The sequence below is a fragment of the Thermobia domestica genome, chromosome 18 (genome assembly GCF_964235325.1).
Source record: "Thermobia domestica chromosome 18, izTheDome1.hap1.1, whole genome shotgun sequence".
Taxonomy (NCBI): domain Eukaryota; kingdom Metazoa; phylum Arthropoda; class Insecta; order Zygentoma; family Lepismatidae; genus Thermobia; species Thermobia domestica.
Genome location: NC_137471.1, coordinates 64,568,998 through 64,590,315, shown reverse-complemented (window position 1 = coordinate 64,590,315; position 21,318 = coordinate 64,568,998). Strand labels below are relative to the sequence as shown.

Sequence of the window (21,318 nt, the reverse complement as noted above, 5' to 3'; positions counted from 1 at the left end):
TTCATTCTTGATTCCTGGTAAGCACCAAGGTTGACAACTATGATTTTGTCATTCGCTTTCTGTTCATGTATCGTAGTAGTTTGGAAGTGTATTCACCGCTTGAAATTCTCATCTTTTCCGGAACACCAGTACTTCTTTCATGGCCATTATTAAAACACAAAACAGCATCATACACTGCAATATGTACGATTTTATAACCCGCAAATGTAGTTTTTGGGCATTGTTGCTATATCAGTGCATCGAAACTTTCATTAGGGTTATGTGTTTTCCCATGCAAACATTTTCCCAAAAGGGCTGGATCCACTAGAGCTCTGTAGATAGATTTGATAGCATCCATCACTGCAGCAGGGAATGGATGCTTATGTTCATGTTCTCTAGTTGCTTGAGATCTGTTAGATCCACATTAGAAATTTTCTCCTTTGGGACAAAGTATATGCTTTTGTTTCTCATTAGTTGAATGTTTATGGAAAAAAAGTTGAGTATATAGCTTTCTTCATCTCCTGAAGGTTGCCAATTTTTTCCCTGATTGTTTTCCCATAATATATCTGTAAACTCTCGATTTCTTTGGCACTAAGTTTACTAACACCAAGGATCTTATAAAATAGAGGATCTGCCCTTACAACAAAAACTTGAAGCCATACGTCACAGTTTCACCGCCCCTACTCTGGCCACTCTGTCCAATAAGATCGCAATGTTTTGAGCCAACAATCATGGCAGAGACGAATGTAGCCAATCAGACGATGGCGAAAACGAAAGTAGCCAATCAAACTTGCCGATGCTCGATTGTTTTTGGCTTCATTAATTTAAAAGGATGAAGATACATATAGGCAGATCCTCTATTTTATAAGATCCTTGACAAACACAGACTACTAAGGAAAACAAAGAACTATGAACGCAGAATAGTAAACAACAGTAAGGAAAATGATGTGTGTATTCTTTTCGGAACGACAAAGCAAAATATATATTTACTACATCATTACTGAAGAGAGGGATGATGAAACAATCTGGAGTGAACGTCAAAACTGAAAACAGATAGGGTCCTGAAAATACAACGGAGGTACACAATAATTTGCATTTCTCGAAGAAAACCTGATGTCGTACGAACATGGAACTTCCCGCCATGAAATTTCAAAGACCGTAGATTCTGAAAATGAAACTTTTCAAAAATCGAAAATTTTGACCCCAAACACGGACATTCCCCCTTAAGGAGGTGGTCACTCAAAATGTTTCTCTGAAAAATGGCGTTAGAATTTTAATGTATATTAAATCTACAGTAGTGATAAGTATAGTTTGAAAGACTACGATGTGATGTCATTCATCTGTTGCAATCCTTCAATTGGTCTAGTGCTTAGCGCTCGCGATTTTGGAATCGGGTTTAATTCGCAATTGGAAAGTCTTGAGAAATTAGAACGCATTGGTTTGAACTGCATCTTAAGCTCTGGGTTTACGTCTCATATAATCTCAAAGTTAAAAAGGACGCTAACTTTCAATTCAACCAACTTATCTATTTTTATTGGAAACTGATGCGATTGTAGTGCACACTACGATTAAGATTTTACAGGGATCACACTGAAAAAAATCCGTTATCCAGACAGCGGTATATTGTATAAATAACTATACGGAATCCTTGTGTTTACTACGGAAATCAGTACGGAACATACGTTATACATATGCTACAAACTTTTCCCGCTTAGATGTTACATCATGCCGTTGCAGGATGTCTTACATCTAACAGTCTTCCGTATATTACATACATATACGTATGTTACATACGTCATCTATATGTTACATACGTACATCTGTATATGAGATTCTGACTACCTATATATAATTCTTTCGTTCGTACGGAAAGTACGTTTATTCGGAACACTTATATGGAAAGTACACTTATATACAAAATATACTTTTTCAGTTATACGTTTGCTGTTACGTTAAGTCCAAAAGCTACAGGATTTACATTTTATAGCTTTTTTTTTTCTCAGTGCGCCTCCAAATTTTAATTCTAATTTTTGTTTTACTAACATTTTGAAAAGAAAGAAAAGAAAAAATGGTGGGAATTTTGCTCGGAATGCTCCTTATAAACTGCTTATAATTAACAGCACAAGGTCTCAATTACAACTACTACTCTTTTAGTCGAAGTTATTTAAAACACAGATTGGTATCGATAACATCTAACATTATCTCCTCATTTCTTTTTTTTTCTATTTGAATTCTCCCTCCACCTTCTCCTCCCTGGTGTATGCTCCACGTGTTGTCTTCGTCTCGTGTGGGCAGATCAAATAAGAAAATCGATCTGTTGTTGTCGTGGAAACGACCAATGATACGCATGCGCACACCTCGCAACTTCAAATCTCCTTTCAGTCAGAGGCGCGCGATATTCTCCTCGGAGAGCACACATACGCAACATTTCATTTTGTGCGGTTCGGTCATTTTCTAGTTACCAAACATCTCAATTTCTTTCTTTGGCAAATTATCTTCTCTCTTCACCACAACATGAAGTTTTCCAAAATGGTAAGTAGACAGTTTGTTGTTTACATAATGTTTATAAGGCTGTCATGTCATTTGAACCTTGGGAATATTATGTAATTTTTAAACGAATATGAAATCTATATTGTCTGGCCCCTATAACTTAAACATGAATGAAAACACATAATAATTGCTCATGAAAGAACAATAATAATGAAAAAAGTTTAGAATGGAAAATTGGAATCAAGTGTTGAGATATTTTGGTGAAAAAAAATAATAATGGACGCAATACTGTCAACGATAACTTTACTTGACCTGCCCCGAACTAGGATTTTTCGGACCAGATATAAGAATTCTATCATTTATTCTCTTCTATCATGTATTTAATATAAACATTTAGCACTAAATATGAAGTTCATGTTTTATGAAGAGATTTCTACAGTTAGTGCGTAATTTAAATTTTAGAAGGATAGGTTAGTCATTGAAAACTGGCATAAAAATTATGTAATATACTATCTATAACCACTCGTTGTTTGCCGGTTCTTAATTTAGAAACAGGATAAAAAAGCGGAAGAACCTTACAATTGCCTGGGTATTTATTCTCTGCTGTTAGGTAAGCCCGCATAGCAAACGTGTAATATTGGTTTATGCAAGTAAGGCGTTCTTTTAAAAAGAAAAAGAAACAGCCATAAAATTTGTCTAATCACCAATCACCCATGACCCTAAAATCGAACAAACTACCTGTTACGCAATTAGATATGTTAAAAATCTATACGTATTCAAAATTTGGAATTTCCAGGCGACGTTTTTCTGCGTAATGTACACACACACACACACACACATATATATATATATATATATATATATATATATATATATATATATATATATATATATATATATATATATATATATACGTTATTTTATTGTTATTGAAGATAAAACTAAAACAAACTTCAACTATTGTTATTAAGATAATTAAAATAATATTTTCTCTTGTTCTAATATCCGAATATTAGTTTTCAATGTTCAAATAATTACAAATTTATTTGTGTCACTGTTAAGGAGTATGTGCATCACTGGTACGAGAATCAAATAACAATAGATACCAATAGATACAATATGTAATTTATCACTGCTATGTTTTGCAGATACAGTAAATAATAAGTAAATTTTCTAGCATAATAAAAAATATCACCTATATCAGATTGTCAACGAACGATATACTCTTTTAAAAAGCCATTGAAGTTAGTTTTCCTTCATTTCTTGAAAATTACACATTAGAATTCATACTCAAGCATGTTCTTTTATTTGGCATGTTAATTTTTTATTTTGCATGTTATTTTATATGGTATGTTGTTTTATTTTGCATGTTATTTTATTTGACATATTATTTTGTGTTATTTTATTTGGCATGTTATTTTATTTGGCATGTTATTTTATTTGGTATATTATTTCATTTTACATGTTATCTTATTTGACATGTTATTTGTTATTTTGCATGTTATTTTACTTTGGCATGTTATTTTATTATTTTCAATGTTATTTTATTTGACATGTTATTTTGTTATTTTGCATGTTTCCTATCCATCACTTGTTGTGTGTCTCATTTTTAGATAGTATTTCAGTTAAGCTAAAACTTAAACATTTTAAGCGTTTAATCGTAATGTATAGCTACGTTTCATCAACCATACTTCGTATATTGTCAACTTGCTAAGTCAAAATGAAAAGGGGTTTACTTCTATATCAATTTCATTTTGATAAGTGACTTGGTTATTGTACACCATCAATTAATATCTTTACCAAAATATTGTTGTTTTTCTCTGAAACTACACTGAGAAGAAATCGTATCTGGCATACGTAAAAATGTGGATTACATGTGTAAATCCTATAGTGTTTAGACTTAACGTACAGCAAACGTATAACTGGAAAAGTATATTTTATACGTACTTTCCGCATGTGTTCCGAATAAACTTACTTTGCGTACGAACGAAAGAAAACTGTAAATAGATGGTCAGGATCTCAGATGTAACATAAAGCTGACGTATGTAAAATCCGGAAGACTGTTAAATATCAGACATCCTGCAGCGACATTATGTAACACCTAAGGACAGTACATATATAAAATATGGATAACGTATGCTCCGTACTGATTTCTGTCGTAAACATAAGGATCCGTATATTTGTATAGTTCGATGCGCAGAAATGAAATGAAATCTTTGAGTTTTACGTCCCACGTTTATGCCGGTTAGGCTAAAGGAGACGGTGATTATGAGAAATGAATGAAATGGTGGAATGAAGAAAGTGGGAGGAAACGGGAGAACCCCGAGAAAACCCACGCACACGGTGTTTGTCCACCACAAAGTTCACTTGGCGGGGGCTGGGATCGAACCCGGAACGCCAAGCACCAGAGGTGAACGCTCTACCACTGAGCCACCGCGGCCCCATCGATGCGCAGAAAATGTTACAAAAAGTTTAAGTCAAACTTAGGATCAAACTCTTGCGCCTTGTGCTTATGCATTCAGAAATACACTTCGCATCATTTACTAATTACTAGACTAATTACTTCCGGTAATCAACCCAACTCATTCCCTCCTCCACCTCTCCTTGTCTACAGCAGTGTGTGACGTAATATACTCTTTCCATCCAGACAGAAAAAAACAGGAAACAGTTTACAATTTTTAAAGCTCTAATGCCGTCTCTTTCATTCGTTTGTTCTGAAATACCTTTCTAAAGCCTAAATAAAACAGTGTTTCAAAATGTTTCCATAACTTCATAAACGCCCTTATTTGCATTCTTTCCCTTCTTCAAAGGTTGCATATCACATCAACCTAGGAAGATGCTCCTTGTGGAATCTAAGGAAATTGTTAATAATGGCAGTAGGATTTTTGTTTCCCAAAGTCTGTAATGCGGACGCAGAGCTCTAAAAACTACTGACAGAAATGAGTGTTATTCATTTCTTTTCAGTAATTGCAAGCATATGTTCCAGTTGTCGTCATTTGGGTAGGCGAGAAGGGAGTAGTGCCTCCTTCCTTGAGCTTGATAAATACGTATTGTTTGATCAATCTATAGTAATACACTAATAAAAAAAAAGTTCCATCCCAGTTCGCACCAAGAAAACCTTGTGATGGACAAACAACCCCTTGTGCCTTGGTTCTCCCGTTTCCTCCCACTTTCTTTATTCCACCATTTCCTTCGTTGCTCATCATTACCGTCTCCTTTAGCCTACCTGGCATAATCGTGGGACATTAAAGGTTTCATTTCATTTTTTTACTAATAAAAAATGAAGCTATTCTGTCGGCGGAGAATCTCCGTCTCCCCAGCCCTCCAGAAAAAATCTATAATGACGCTGCTTTTAACAACATACCTAGATATTGACCATAGCACATTGCTAGAGCGCTTACATTTGGTTTCAAGAGTCGAAGATTTGATCCTAAGCCGTGTGGGTTCATGGACAACATGAGAGAGAGAGAGAGAGATTGAATTATGGAGACAGAAAGGGATGATTTACATATCCAATTTTAGAATTGGAGAAAAATGATCGGAAAGTATCTGTACTATGACGAAAACTGTGACTTTGTGAAACAGAAGAAGGAAAGGTTCCAAACTGCGAGGATCACATTCGGAGTTGTCGAATTAACATGGGGAACTCTTGTTAGAGCATCAGATGATTGTGAAGGGAGAGAAAGAAAAAATGAAATGAAATGAAATTTTGAGTTTTACGTCCCACGGTTATGCCGGTTAGGCTAAAGGAGACGGTGATAATGAGTAATGAATGAAATGGTGGAATGAAGAAAGTGGGAGGAAACAGAAGAACCCCGAGAAAACCCACGCCCACGGTGTTTGTCCACCACTAGGAGGGAGAGAAAGATCTTAAGATCTGGGGAATTAAGAACTTTATCTTCCGAGCCGGGTTTCGAATCACGAACCTTTTAGTTATCGAAGCATGACTTTATCCATTCAGCCACTGAGAACTCTATGTAGTCTGTCACATACTTTTTCTTTAGCTACTAGAATGGGATATTTCAAACGTTGACTCGGTGGATGCGCCGTTCAGATGGGACGCAGACCTCTTGTAACTTAGTTACATGGAGTATAATGAACTTCCCCCTGTTCAGGGACACTTTTAAAGCCAGTAAAAGTTTATTCGTATTGTATTAATTAAGTTATATTTGGTAGAACTATATGATAAAGTAGTGCGAAATATTTGCGTCATTGTCTGTTATATCAATATTTAGTGTAAAAATTCCATTGTTACTGTAATGTATTGTATATATATATATATATAAAGTTTGTCTAAGGAAAAAAACGTACAGTTGACCGTACAATGCAACATAGACTCCTGGAGGAAGTTCGAAGGAATTTAGTATAAATATAAATTAGCATCTGAACAATTTACTGTGGGGGGTAAGACACTGAAACCATTCCTAGAAGGGGAAGAGATAACATGTAAGAAAATAATAGAATACGCAATATATTGGTATCGAATTCATAGTTTTCTGAAAAATCTAATTAGATTAATTAAGAATGTTTAAATGAAAGTGAAACCCGGGCCCAAAGTAAAATCTGGGTAGGAAAATTTTTGTCCACGAGCTTTCTCGTCGAAAATGGTTTGAAACAAGCAGATGCGTTATAGCCATTATTATTCAACTATGTTCTGGAATACGCTATAAGGAAAATCAAAGACAGCAACCAGGGTCTAGAGTTGAATGGTGTAACCCATGTTATGGCGTTTGGTGATGTAAATTTAATAGGGGATGATAGGAGAACAATAGAACGAAATGCAGAGGTCTTATTAAACGCTTGCTGGGACATGGGTTTAGAAGTAAATGCAGAGAAAACTAAATACATGAAAGTTCGTGGGGATCATAAGACAACAAATTATGGATGAGTCAAACCATCGAATAATACTTTTGATAAGTGGATACTTACAAATATCTAGGATCAATATTAACAGACAAAAATCACAATCATGAAGAAATTAAATGTCGACTAAAAGCAGGGAATTCGTGTTATTATTCAGTTCAAAATCTCTTGTCGTCGCGAATTCTGTCGAAGAATTTGAAGCTTAAAATATATAAAACGACAGGGTGTCTATCGGTCACAAAAGTCACGGAAGTCATGAAAAAGTCACGAAATCAGAAAACGGTCATGAAAGTCAAGAAAAACTCAGGAAATTTATCATTTGGGTCACGATTGTTTTCTCTGTACAATCAAAAGTATACACTGGAAAATTTTGTTCTATACAACGTCAAAATTCACAACGTCAAAAAATGTCTATGGTCAGTTTTAGACGCTACCAAATCGCAAGCAAAACACTTTTATCGCATGCGTGAAAATTCGGCCCAATTCACTCTTGAGAATGTTACTAAATGTTATGGTTTGGGAAAGAAAAGGTTACGAAAAAGTCACGAAATTTCATTTTGGAATTTTAGTTGACACCCTGAATGATAATCATGGCTGTTGTTCTGTATGGTTGAGAGACATGGTTGCTTACTCGGAAGGAAGAACATAGACTGAAAGTATTTGAGAACAAGATCCTGAGACGATCATTCGAACCCAAGAGAAAGGGGCATGGCGGAAACTTCATAACGAGTAACTACATAATTTATACGGTTTATCAAACATTGTTAGGGTCATGAAGTCAAGGAGGCTTGGGTGAGCAGGTCATGTAGCCAGGATGGAAGAAAGTAGGAATGCTTTCAAAGTCTTAACTGGAAGACCAACCGGAAAACGACCATTAGGAAGAACTAGGCGCAGATGGGAAGACAATATTAAGATGGGGCTCGCAAAAATAGGAATAAAAATAGAAACTGGATCCAGTTGGCTAAGGACTGAAGTCAGTGGAGAGCTTTCGTGAGCTTTCGCTTTAGTTATTCATACTTTTCTGGTTTGGAGAGATGAATAGAGGCACTTCAGATGAGCGCTCCTCACTTGTTTCTAACCTTGCATAAATGGAAAGTGGTTCTAAAAATATACTTTTCCTTTCAAGTATGATTGTTTAGAAAACTTGTCCTTCAACTTTAGTTTGTAATTATTTTCTACCTCTTAGTTATAATTATATATATTTTCTATTTATATTTTATTCTATGTTCTACATTTCTTATACACATGCCAATGAGTTCGACTTTGGACGTATACTACATTTGTAATGGCAGTATTTATGTCAGTGATCCCGGAAACTATGCATCCGGCATAAATACAGAACATTTTCGATTCTTTTTGCCTCTCACCTTCCCACTCTGACCTCCATGCCAACCAAGGCTTAACTCGTATTTAAGCATCATTAACAGTGTCACTATTCATCTTTGAGACCCCGAAAACTATGAATTCGACACTAATGCCGTTCGTATTTTACTACTTTTACATGCCATCTTCCTCCCTTATCAGGGATGGTTTCAGTGTCTAGCCCCTACAATCATGGAGGAATATCAACCAACTTAAGTATACCTATAAATTATCATCTGAAACCCAACTGTGTGTGTGATCTTTTTCGAAGAGGAATTCGTTGACAACTTTTTCAATATCAATGTGGTGGCTTTTTTTCGTTTTCCATGCTGAAGATTGCCAAAGAGCTCAACTTCATCTGCATCATTGTGCTATGAATAGGCCTACAGGTTTTAATGGCGTTTTGTTCACTGAATGCTCGCTTAGGTGTTGCTCACGTCACAGGAAAAGTGAGATACAGTTATAAAAGAGTAGGGGTCTAAACAAATACGGAATACTATAGCAATGACAGTTATTTAAGAATAAAATTTTAGCTAATTCATTCTAAGCTGAAATTTCATTCAATTTTTTCCTTCATTACTGTTCGTTAAGGTTGTTGTAGTAAAGCGGTGACAAATGTTTTGAGTAGACTTCACAGTCTATAGCTCCTTCGTAACTTCCTTTTCATCTAAGGCTGCACTAGTGCGCATTTTAGACATTGAGGAAAAAAAGTGTGAAATTATATAAAAACTTGCGAAGTGGAATTACGAAACTTAAAAAGAGACCCTTTCTACCGTGGGCTTCCCGCACCGCGCTCCAGTTATTTACGCCAACCGTTCAGGGTGCATGATGCAGTTTACCTTTTTAGGAACATTTTCTAAGGCAATAAGAGCTTTTTACTGTTGTGTGAACGTAGTTTTTTAAAGTAGAACTGTCTGATAAATAAGACAATATACTTAAACACAAATAATCTTTTTCGAAATTCTAATGAAAAATGAAACAAATCATCTTAAATATGTTATGTTTTTGAAGAGAAAAAGAGCAAAAGAAAAAGTTATTGCACATGCTCATAATGGTGTCATTTGGATACGTATTTATAACTTACAAATAGTCCTGCTTATGTCATGTCTTAGATGAAGGGTTAGTGAACGGGATTTCTACGCTGGTGATCCTGAGTTCAAATCTCGTCCATTTTTGTTACTTTTTTACTTTTAGCTATACTTACAAGTAAGGGACCATATGGTTGTCGCGCAAATCAGATACAGACATACGCCATCTGATTGAGCATGAAAAGATATGGAGAACACAGAAATTTAAGGTGCTAAGGGCCATAGGGAGCGGAGTGAGGAAAGAGGAAACATTGAATGTCGGCAAAATTGAAGAAAGTCAGGAATGACGGGAAAAGTTAATTTCTTGCAAACAGGGAAAGAAAGTCAACCAAAAGAGTGAAACTAAACATATCAAGGGCATCAAGACGAAGAAAGAACATAATCAGAGTTGCCATCCGGACTGCAGTGTTGCCATCGCTGCATAACATTGATATGGAAGATATAGCACAGTATAGCAATTCATGCACAAGGAAAAATATTAGTAACACAAAAGAAAATTGAAAAGATTCTGTACACGTGCGTGAAAAGGTTTAACGATAGTCTTGAGTGAATAATGTACATGAGGGAGGAGAAATATAGACATGAAAGTGAATGGGGTACACATGATAACACAGAAACGAAAGTGTTTGGGAGCATCGTTCCATGATGATGATGATGGTCGCTGAATTCCCCAATGTGAAAGCATATGCAAGAAGATCAGCGACTATGACGAAACGGGATTTGCAAATCTTCCTGGAAGAAGTTTTGTGGCCCGATCTTCAGGGTAAGGATCGTGTTTTGCTTTTCGTTGACTCCTGGACTCCAAACAAGGATGACACTCTTTACAACATGACAGTTCCCGACGGTGTTCAGTTCTACAAAAAGCTGATTCCTCCGAAATGTACAGGCCTTATACACACTGCTGATGTGTTCTTCTTTCGTCCATTCAAAAACATGGTGAAGTTCATCACAGATACGTTAGTGTTCTCCAGTATTAATGTGTGGCAACGTGAGAACTTTCTCCGCCTTTAGTCATTTGCTCATTACCAGTTTTCCTCTAGGCGATTCCAAAAGATGATACGTTTTGCGTTTTTCAAATGTGGCTACTCCAATGAACATCCTGGACAGTTTGAAATACCTTCCGCATATTGCTTTGAAAAAGGACTCACAGAGGAATGCTGCAGAGACGCGTGTGACCATCTTGCTTTCATTCGCTGTGCTCACTGCGAGAAATGTTTGTGTGTTGACCACACATTCATTCGTGATCTTCACGTCAAGTGCAATTAAACTACAAATGGTGTGTACTATTCTCTATTTTCCTCCATTTGTATTCACGCGGGTGTAATATCCACTCACGACTACGTTAAACCTTTTTACGCACGTGTACAGTCTTTTTAATTGTTTTTTGTGTTACTAATATTTTTCCTTGTGCATGAATTGCTATACTGTGCTATATCTTTCATATCAATGTTATGCAGCGTTGGCAACACTGCGGTCCGGATGGCAACCCTGATTATGATCTTTCTTCGTCTTGATGTCCTTTTTATGTTTAGTTTCGTTCTTTTGGTTTACTTTCTTTCCCTGTTTGCAAGAAATTAACTTTTCCCATCATTCCTGACTTTCTTCAATTTTGCCGACATTCAATGTTTCCTCTTTCCTCGCTCCGCTCCCTATGGCCCTTAGCACCTTAAATTTCTGTGTTCTCCATATATTTTCATGCTCAATCAGATGGCGTATGTTTGCATCTTATTTGCGCGACAACCATATGGTCCCTTACTTGTTAGTTTATGCATTCCAGATCTTCAAGCTTGAAGCAAATATAATAGCAGCTAGTGAATTAAACGTAGCTGTCATAATTTTCAAAGTCGAATATTGTAAGCTAATGACAAGCATGTATTAACATGTCATATTTGAAAATAATATCACCTACGTTTAACTAACTTGCTGCTATTACATTTGATTCAAGTTAGAACATCTGAATGCACACACTAAGTGTTGCCAAAAGAGCAAAATAACAAGAATGGAAAACATTCGAAACTAGGACCACCAGGGTAGGAATACCGTTCACTAAACCCTCATCTGACAAGCTACGACGTAAACATAACTATTTGTAAGTTATAAATTTGCATAAATTTACAAGTTACTAAAATGGAATTTTTAATTATCGCCCGACTGTCGTCGTTGTGCAAACATTCAGCATGATATGACATAGGGAAATGAATTACATTGAGGTTGTAGAATTTAATATCAAAGTTAATACATCGCAAGTTAAAGAAAATCATGTAATAACAAATATCATATTTGAAAATAATTTCGCCTTTAACTAGCTGCGACTACATTTACTTCAAAATTGAAATTCCAGGGTGCACAGTACGAGCGCATCTAGAAGAAAAAGTCAATAAGAACGGTCGGGATTCGAACCTAAGACTATCCAGGTAGGAATAAGTACACTAAACATTCATGTAACAGACAATGACGCAAATATTTCGCACTACTTTATCATATAGTTCTATCAAATATAACTTAATTAACACAATAGGAATAAACATTTACTGGCTTTAAAAGCGTTCCTGAAGAGGGGGAAGTTCATTATACTCCCTGTAACTAAGCTACAAGAGGTCTGCGTCCCATTTGAACGGCGTTTGATATATCACATTCTAGTAGCTAAAGGAAAAAATGAAATGAATTCTGTGAGTTTTACGTCCCACGGTTATGTCGTTTAGGCTAAAGGAGACGGTGATGATGAGTGACGAATGAAATGGTGGAATGAAGAAAGTGGGAGGAAACGGGAGTACCCCGAGAAAACCCACGCACACGGTGTTTGTCCACCACAAAGTTCACTTGGCGGAGGCTGGGATCGAACCCGGGACCCGAAGCACCAGAGGTGAATGCTCTACCACTGAGCCACCGCGGCCCTCAGCTAAAGGAAAAGTATGTGATAGACTATATAGAGATCTCCATGGCTGAATGGATAGAGTCATGCTTCGATAACTAAAACGTTCGTGGTTCGAAAGCCGGTTCCGAAAATAAAGATCCTTAATTCTCCAGATCTTAAGATGTTCTCTCCCTTCACAATCATCTGATGCTCTAACAAGAGTTTTCCATCTTAATTCGACACTCCGAATGTGATCCTCGCTGTTCGGAACCTTTCCTTCTTCTCTTTCACAAAGTCACAGTTTTCGTCATAATACTGATGCTGTCCGATCATTTTTCTCAGATTGTAAAAGCATGTAAATAATCTCTTTCTGGATATATAAATAATCTCTTTCTGTCTCCATATTACAATCTCTCTCTCAATGTTGTTCATGAACCCACATGGCTTGCGATCAAACCTTCGACTCTTGAAACCAAATGTAAGCGCTCTAGCAATGTGCTATGGTAACTATATAGGTTTGTTGTTAGAAGCAGCGTCATTATAGATTTTTTCTGGAGGGCTGGGGAGACGGAGATTCTCCGCCGACAGAATAGCTTCATTTTTTATTAGTAAAAAAATGAAATGAAACCTTTAATGTCCCACGATTATGCCAGGTAGGCTAAAGGAGACGGTGATGATGAGCAACGAAGGAAATGGTGGAATAAAGAAAGTGGGAGGAAACGGGAGAACCAACGCACAAGGGGTTGTTTGTCCAACACAAAGTTTTCTTGGTGCGAGCTGAGATCGAACTTTTTTTTTATTAGTGTATTACTATACATTGATCAAACAATATGTGTTTATCAAACTCCAGGAAGGAGGCAATACTCCCTTCTGGCCTGCCCAAATGACGACAACTGAAACATTTGCTTGCAATTACTGAAAAGAAATGAATAACGCTCATTTCTGCCAGTAGTTTTTAGAGCTTTGCGCCCGCATTACAGACTTTGGGAAACAGAAAACCTACTGCCATTATTAACAATTTCCATAGATTTCACAAGGAGCATCCTCCTAGATTGATGTGATATGCAGCCTTTGAAGAAGGGAGAGAATGCAAATAAGAGCGTTTATGAAGCTATGGGAACATTTTGTGACGTTTTGTTTTATTCAGGCTCTAGAGAGGCATTTCAGAACAAACGAATGAAAGAGACGGCTTTAGAGCTATAAACGTTGTAAACTGTTTCCTGTTTTTTCTGCCTGGATGGAAATAGTATATTACGTCACACACTGCTGTAGACAAGGAGAGGTGGAGCAGGGGTGACTTGGGTTGAATACCAGAAGTACTTAGTCGATGAAAAGTGTATTTCTGAATGCATAAGCACAAGGCGCAAAAGTTTGTTCCTAAGTTGCACTTGAACTTTTTGTAACATTTTCTATGCATCGAGCTGTACAATATTACAGATTTTTCTCAGAGTATGTGAGAGGACTAATCAAATTTAACCTAACTTAACCTAAAATATATTATTTTCTGTAGCTCAATGGTTTATATAAGTAATCCAATTTGTACGTGTCTCGTTTCTGGACATTATTTTTCGTTATTTCGGAATTCATTCCTTATTGGAATAATGAGTTATTCTAATTTTAACAGCAGTAGTTTTCACCAATGCTCTCCTCATTTCTTTTAAGTTTTGAGACACATCAGAATAAAGTAATTTATGAGTAGCTCGTCGTGTACCATGAGGAACAGACACCTATGTTTCACATGAAAAATGAATGCAATAATGTGTAATAATTTAAACTTACACAAATCACCTTGCTTCTGTAACACAAAAAATTTATGGTTAACAACATGGTTCGCTGTTCCTTGAATCAACAGGTTACTTTGTAATTAGACTTAAATTTAAATACCAAATGGTACTCCCAAACTCATATGCCATCAACTAGATTATAGAGTGATTTATTTTGTGATTTATTAATGTTAGCCCTAAATGATAATTTGTTACTTCATCACAAATATACAGAGAAAAGAAACACGTATATGGCGGACGTAGAAACGTAGGTTACATGCGTAAATTCTGTAGCTTTTGGACTTAACGGAATGTAACATCTTGCTGGAAACGTATAACTTTAAACGTATGGTTTATACACACTTTCCGTATAAGTGTTCTACCTATTACGTACTTTCCGTATGAAAGAAAGAACTGTATATAGGCGGTAAGAATCACGTATGTTTTATAATATTCTCCGTATAAGTGTTCTACCTATTACGTACTTTCCGTATGAAAGAAAGAACTGTATATATTCGGTAAGAATCACGTATGTTTTATAATATTCTCCGTATAAGTGTTCTACCTATTACGTACTTTCCGTATGAAAGAAAGAACTGTATATAGGCGGTAAGAATCACGTATGTTTTATAATATTCTCCGTATAAGTGTTCTACCTATTACGTACTTTCCGTATGAAAGAAAGAACTGTATATAGGCGGTAAGAATCACGTATGTTTTATAATATTCTCCGTATAAGTGTTCTACCTATTACGTACTTTCCGTATGAAAGAAAGAACTGTATATAAGCGGTCAGGATCTCACATACAGATAGATGTATATAACATATAGCTGACGTAAGTAACTAGTATACGTATGTAATATACGAAAGACTGTTACATGTCAGACACCCTGCAGCGGCATGATGTAACAGCTAAGCAAGAAAAAGGCAGTACGTATGTAGCGTATGGATAACATATGCTCCGTACAGATTTCCGTAGTAAACTTACGTATTCCGTACATTTGTGCAATATATCGCTGTCCGAATAACGAATTTTTCTCAGGGTACTTCCTTTCTTTCTCTCAAAACTAACCTAACCATATGCTTTTGATTCATGTACAGTGTTCAGAAATACGTAAGTCCTTAGCCTTTCTACGGCAATACCAAACTTTCAGTACTCCTCATTTGTGTCTTTGATAACATCCGAACAAAATATACTTCATTCACTAATACTTTCTCTACTATTATTAACCATTTTTATTCTTTCTCATTACTAACAGCTCGCAATCTACTACTTTTAGCTTTCTAGGTCTTATGTAAATTATTTGTTAACTCAAGAATCTTAGTGGTCTAACGATCGTGGATCAACACTAAATATTGTGATCACTATCGGAATCAAACATAGGATAACAAATACGAAAGGGTATGCACAATCATTTGGCTATACCAAACACCTCTCGTAACTTCAATAATACTCCATAATTCCACTATTTTATTTATTGATTATATGGAAATATTCACAAAATTATAATAATGCCTATTTTAGACACTAGTTAAATATCAAGACAAAATAATTCGTTTCAGGATAACATCAAACTTTCTAGAGAAGTTCTTTACTCGGTCTCAGACTAAGTAAGTTTCTGGTAGAGAACCTAGTGTCCACTCAGAATTATTAACTGAAATACAACTTATAATACCTGTAATGGCTTACTACTAACATTAATCTTATAACTGTAAAATAGAGGTCTCTTATTTTGTGTGTCGATGGGAATTAATATCATACACTTCTCTCTTTCATGTACTCAGACTCAGTTTAACACTAAAATTACCACTGTTTTGGATGACATGTTGTAAAACTGTACCGTCCGTTAATTGCTAAATGTCTTCAGAATTCACTACAATACAGCTTCGTTCAATTTGGTATAACTTTCTCATCTTTCCTTTGTTTTTCCATCCATAGGTTCAACTATATCATTGGCCGGTTAAATGCCTCAATGATCCACCATCTTTCTACCTTGTTTGCCTTTCTCGAAAATAGTAAACATTGAATCTTTGAGTCCAAAGAAACTCGCATATAATTTGCTTTCCTTTGGGAACATTTTACTTTTCCAATGTTTGTTCTTTTTTTTTCCAGACTGTCTGTAGTTCGAAAGAAATATTTTTATTTCGAATATGAAACAAAATAATAATAATAATCCATGTTCATTACTTCAATAACTTGAGACCTAGATTATGAGTGAGGTGTTTCATACAATAAAATTTAGAACTGCGTCTAGAATTAGTGGTAAGAAAACTTCTGTTTGATGACCAAACTTTTGGTAAGTTATGTTGCTCGCGTTCTCAAGAGTTCTTAGATTTTATTTAGATCTAATACCAATTTAACATAAAAAGTAGTACCTGTGGGACACTTAATAATAATAATAATAATAATAATAATAATAATAATAATAATAATAATAATAATAATAATAATAATAATAATAATAATAATAATAATTCGGCGCCTCTGCTACTCGGCTGCCTAAGTTTCCTGCTGCATCGACGATTTCAGTGGGTCATGAAACAAATTCCCACATTAAAGCATGCCCATTATAAATCTAAACTCACTTCAGAATTCGAAATTTTAAGGTAGGGCCTACCAGATGACGATTTGTGTAAAAATTGTTCATAATCTATACCTATTACACATGCAAAGTTACTAATAGAATATGAGTTTGTGATGGTGGTGGTCTTACTTAACTTCGTCTGTACCAAATGGGTATGACCTATCACTCAGTGATTCCTCGCTGTTGTTTGGTCTATTGCGCACGCTCTAAGTGCACAAGATCCCGAGTTCGATTCCTGGTGAAAGAGCACGGAACGCACTACAGAAGTTTAGACTCCACTTTAAACGGTAGGTCTCTTCCTATATAACCTTTGATGCTAATAAAGGCGTTAATAGAAATCAATCAATTATCGGCCAGAATTTTCTACGGGGAAAAAACTGCAACTAACGAAAGAAATACGTTTTTTGAATATTTTTTCTAGTGGTGTCTTTAAATATGGCAATAATCACTACCATAGGTATTCTGTCACTATTGATAGGTCACCTGCTGCAACGGAGAAGCTACTATGCTTCACAGTCTTCGGTTAACCTCTTCGTGTTCACATACGATTTTTCTGTTTTGATAGTGTCCATCAATTGTAGCCTCCTTCGCCCTTCCCTCTCTTTGCAGCCACCATACTCTTTAGCGCGTCTCTCATGATACAGTTTCTTCTCAGTCAGTGTTCCAATAAGTTTCTCTTTCCCATACCATTTCTCATATCTTCTCATTAGTGTTCCGATCAAACCAGCTAATCCTCTCCATTCTTCTCCACACTCACATTTCGAAAACTTGCTGTCTTTTTCATGACTGTTGCATAATGTTTATGTTTCTGCCTAATATAGTACAATGCTCCACACGAAGTATTTTATGAGTCTTTTTCTCAACTCTTTCTTCAAGGACCCACAAAATAGACTTTTGTTCCTCCTCCAGGCTTCTTTCACCATTCCAATCCTTGCTTTTATTTCATGTTCACACTTCGTATTATCGCTAATAATACTATCCAAGTATCGAAAACTAGTCATCTGTTACATTTTCTCCCCTCCTACTTCTATATTTGACACAGACCGCTTCGTTCCAGTCACCATAGCTTTTGGCTTTCTAACATTTTCATCCAACATCTTTTCACAGCCTTTCCTTAATTTTTTTTTTACATCTTATTGATTTATTTTTTCAGATACCGCAACAAGCGCATATCATCTGCAAACCGTATACACCTGATCATTTTAGCTCCTATCGAAATACTGTCTAAATTATGCAGGATTCTTTTCATTATCCCTTCTACATAGATATTAAATAACGTTGGCGAGAGACAATATTCCTGTCAAACTCCTCTTCCAATTGCAATCTCCTCTGTCATTTTCTCCGCTAATTTAACACTTACGTGTTGGCTTATATATACTCGTAAGATTCTAATGAGTATTCGATCTTTCCATTCTAACTCAACCTTCTTTAGAACTCCCAACGTTGTAGAATCAATAATCTACACGATTATTTTTTTATTACTAAAATTTGCACTAAAGTTAAATTATGTAGCGTACCATACATGTTCAAAATACAAATATTTTAAAGGTTGAACTCCATAATTTCTAATTTCGAAGTTAGTATTTTTGCTTTTGCCATCTTAATGACGGCCTTCAATTTAGGAATATATTTTTTCTTTCGCGTTATGTAATCTTAATGGTTTGAATTTAATAAAAGCGGTATTGTTGATGCATCCTAAACTTGACATAAAACACATGTAAATAAAAACTTCAAAGCTCATATTAAAAAATCTTTGACAAAGCTGACCTGTTACCAATACAACGAAATGATCACCTCAAATGTGTTTTTGAGGAATTTGATTTACCAAATTTTATGTATATATTTACCCTGGCTGTCCGTCTATGCGTCGTTCATAACCCCGTTGTTATACATGGATGTTAAAGGTAAAGAAAGTTAAATCTATCCCTATGTTATCTGAATAAATAAACCCAATATATTTAAAGAAACAAAACTGGAAACCAAAAAAAGATCTAGTTTAAGCCTACAAAAACTTAATTTTTGTTTTTCTTAAAAGAAAACATGACTTCTGCCAACCCTGGGTACTAGTGATGAGCGCAAGAGTCTTGATCTTGCAGTTTGAGCAAGAATCTTGCATGCAAGACCAAAACCAGGATCCTGATGCAAGACCAAGATTAAGGGGTGCAAGACCAAGACTAACACCAAGATTCTTGCGCAAGAGTCTTGTACCAGCTTAGTAATAGAGCGTTCACATGTGGTGAATAGGGTCCCTGGTTCGATCCCAGTTTGTGCCATGTGAGCTGTTTTGGTGGGCAAACACCGTGTGCGAGGGTTTACTTGGGGTTTTCCTGTTTCCTCCTACTTTCTTCATTCCACCATTTCATTCATTTCTCATCCCTTAACCTCGGTGCATAAACGTCGGACGTTAAACTGTATATTTCATTTCATTTCAAAACATATTAGTGTTGTTTTTCTTCCAAAACTAAAAAGAAATGTAGTATTGAACATCGGTAGGTCCGTACACTATAAGTGTCGGCTATATAGGTATCGCCTTGGCTCCGAGGCTCAAGCATCCGTTTATGGAATGTATACTCATAAAATTAGTATCGAAATAACATTTTCATGACATTAACAAAAACTTAGTGTATGTGACCGCAAGATTGATTTCATGGCCGGATGCTTATACGTTGAATAATTGTTTGTCAATATAAGTTTTAGCCACCTTAGATATACGGCACGTGGAGAATTGGGCAGTATAACATTATACAACATTAAATAATCCATATTCACAAATGAAAGTGATTTTGTACACTTATTTCAAATAACTTGGAGCTTCATGCCGTTATTTTCTATTTCTAATATAGGTCAAAAGTATTTATATAAATTGAGTTTACACACTCAGTTTTCATTCAAATTATTCTAAAATATTAAGAGGTTTAATTATAAACATTATTATTTTAATTTTCTCTCTCTCTTTTTTTTGGCCAATATTGCTAAACATATCATCATCATCATCATAGGTATTGTGCCATTATTGATAGGTCACTTGCTGCAACTGAGAAGCTTCGATGTACGGTGTTCCTCACCTAGTCTTTTCGTCTTGAGGTAGCAATTTTCTGTTTAAATGCCTTCCTTCAACTATAGTCTTCTTCGTCCCCTCTATCTCTTTCCTTCCACCATACCCTCTAGCACGTCCCTCAGGTTCTCTTCAGCCAATATCCCAACCAATCCCTCTTCCACCTCTTAATTACATCTAAAATTCTTCTTTTTTCCCATACTACTACTATTTCTAATATCTTTTCTATCGTTTTCCGTTCAACTCAGTTAATTCTCTACTTTTTTCTCTATGCCCACGTTTCGAAAGCCTCCATTTTTTTATTGTTTTGCGTAACGTCCATGTCTCTGCCCCATAGAGTACATATTGGAATCAGTAAAACAAAATCTCAATATTTAATTGGAAGTTTGTTCAATTCAAAGATTAACTAATCATGGTTGAAAAGAAAAAACAGTCTGACGCCTTTAGAGTGTAAAAATAATTTTGCAATTCATGGTATTACAGTAATCTGTACTGTCTTGATTTTCTTTCTTGCGTCTCAGGAGTAGCCTCCCCAGTTTGGGAACCAGTGGGGTATTGGACCTGTTAAAAATATAAGAAAGATTACGGAACGTTATGATTTATCTTATAAGTAGTGAACCGTAGGTACCCATTGAAAGAAAAAAGATAAGGCCATCGCCTATGTTGTACACTATCATCATACTTACACGAAAGTAAACTATATTACACTTAGAAACATACATTGCATTTCCGTTACTATTGGTGCATTGTAGAATTTATATTATCACTTATATCCAGAATAAAATTTACCTATGAAAAGTATAAGACTTCTTAAAAGCAAGAGTTGCAAGACTCTTGCAAAGAAGACCAAGACTAAGACCACTCGGCTCTTTGTCTTGGTCTTGCGTTTACTCGTCACTACTGGGTATAAATTTTGAACCTCCTATTTACTTTGGATATGCTCTTTAATCAAAATAAATGACAAAACCTAGTCCGAGGTAGGTACTAACAATGTTCCAGAATTCATTTCAAACTGTTCAGCAGTTTTCGCTGGGTGTGGTTATAAACAGACAACATAGCTTTCAATGTGATAAAAAATATATAGAAAGTACTTTCACTTCTAGGGAGCCTTACTCCCACAATATTCAGACTTAAGTCATATAAGTCATTATGTATACCAAGTTTAGTTCAAATTGCTTACACATCACACGTATATATATATATATATATATATATATATATATATATATATATATATATATATATATACGCGGGCAACTTCCTCATTAAGGTTTTCCC

General features: G+C 35.6%; 1 protein-coding gene across 1 annotated transcript in view; it reads left to right on the top strand.

The window, feature by feature from the left end:
* Window positions 1–2,383: 2,383 nt before the first annotated feature.
* LOC145674883 (neurensin-1-like) overlaps window positions 2,384–21,318 on the top strand; it is a 467,202-nt gene continuing 448,267 nt past the window's right edge. Inside the window, exon 1 of the mRNA XM_081745130.1 lies at window positions 2,384–2,511. The gene's annotated coding sequence lies outside the window, so the exon portion shown is untranslated. The remainder of the gene's footprint in view (window positions 2,512–21,318) is intronic.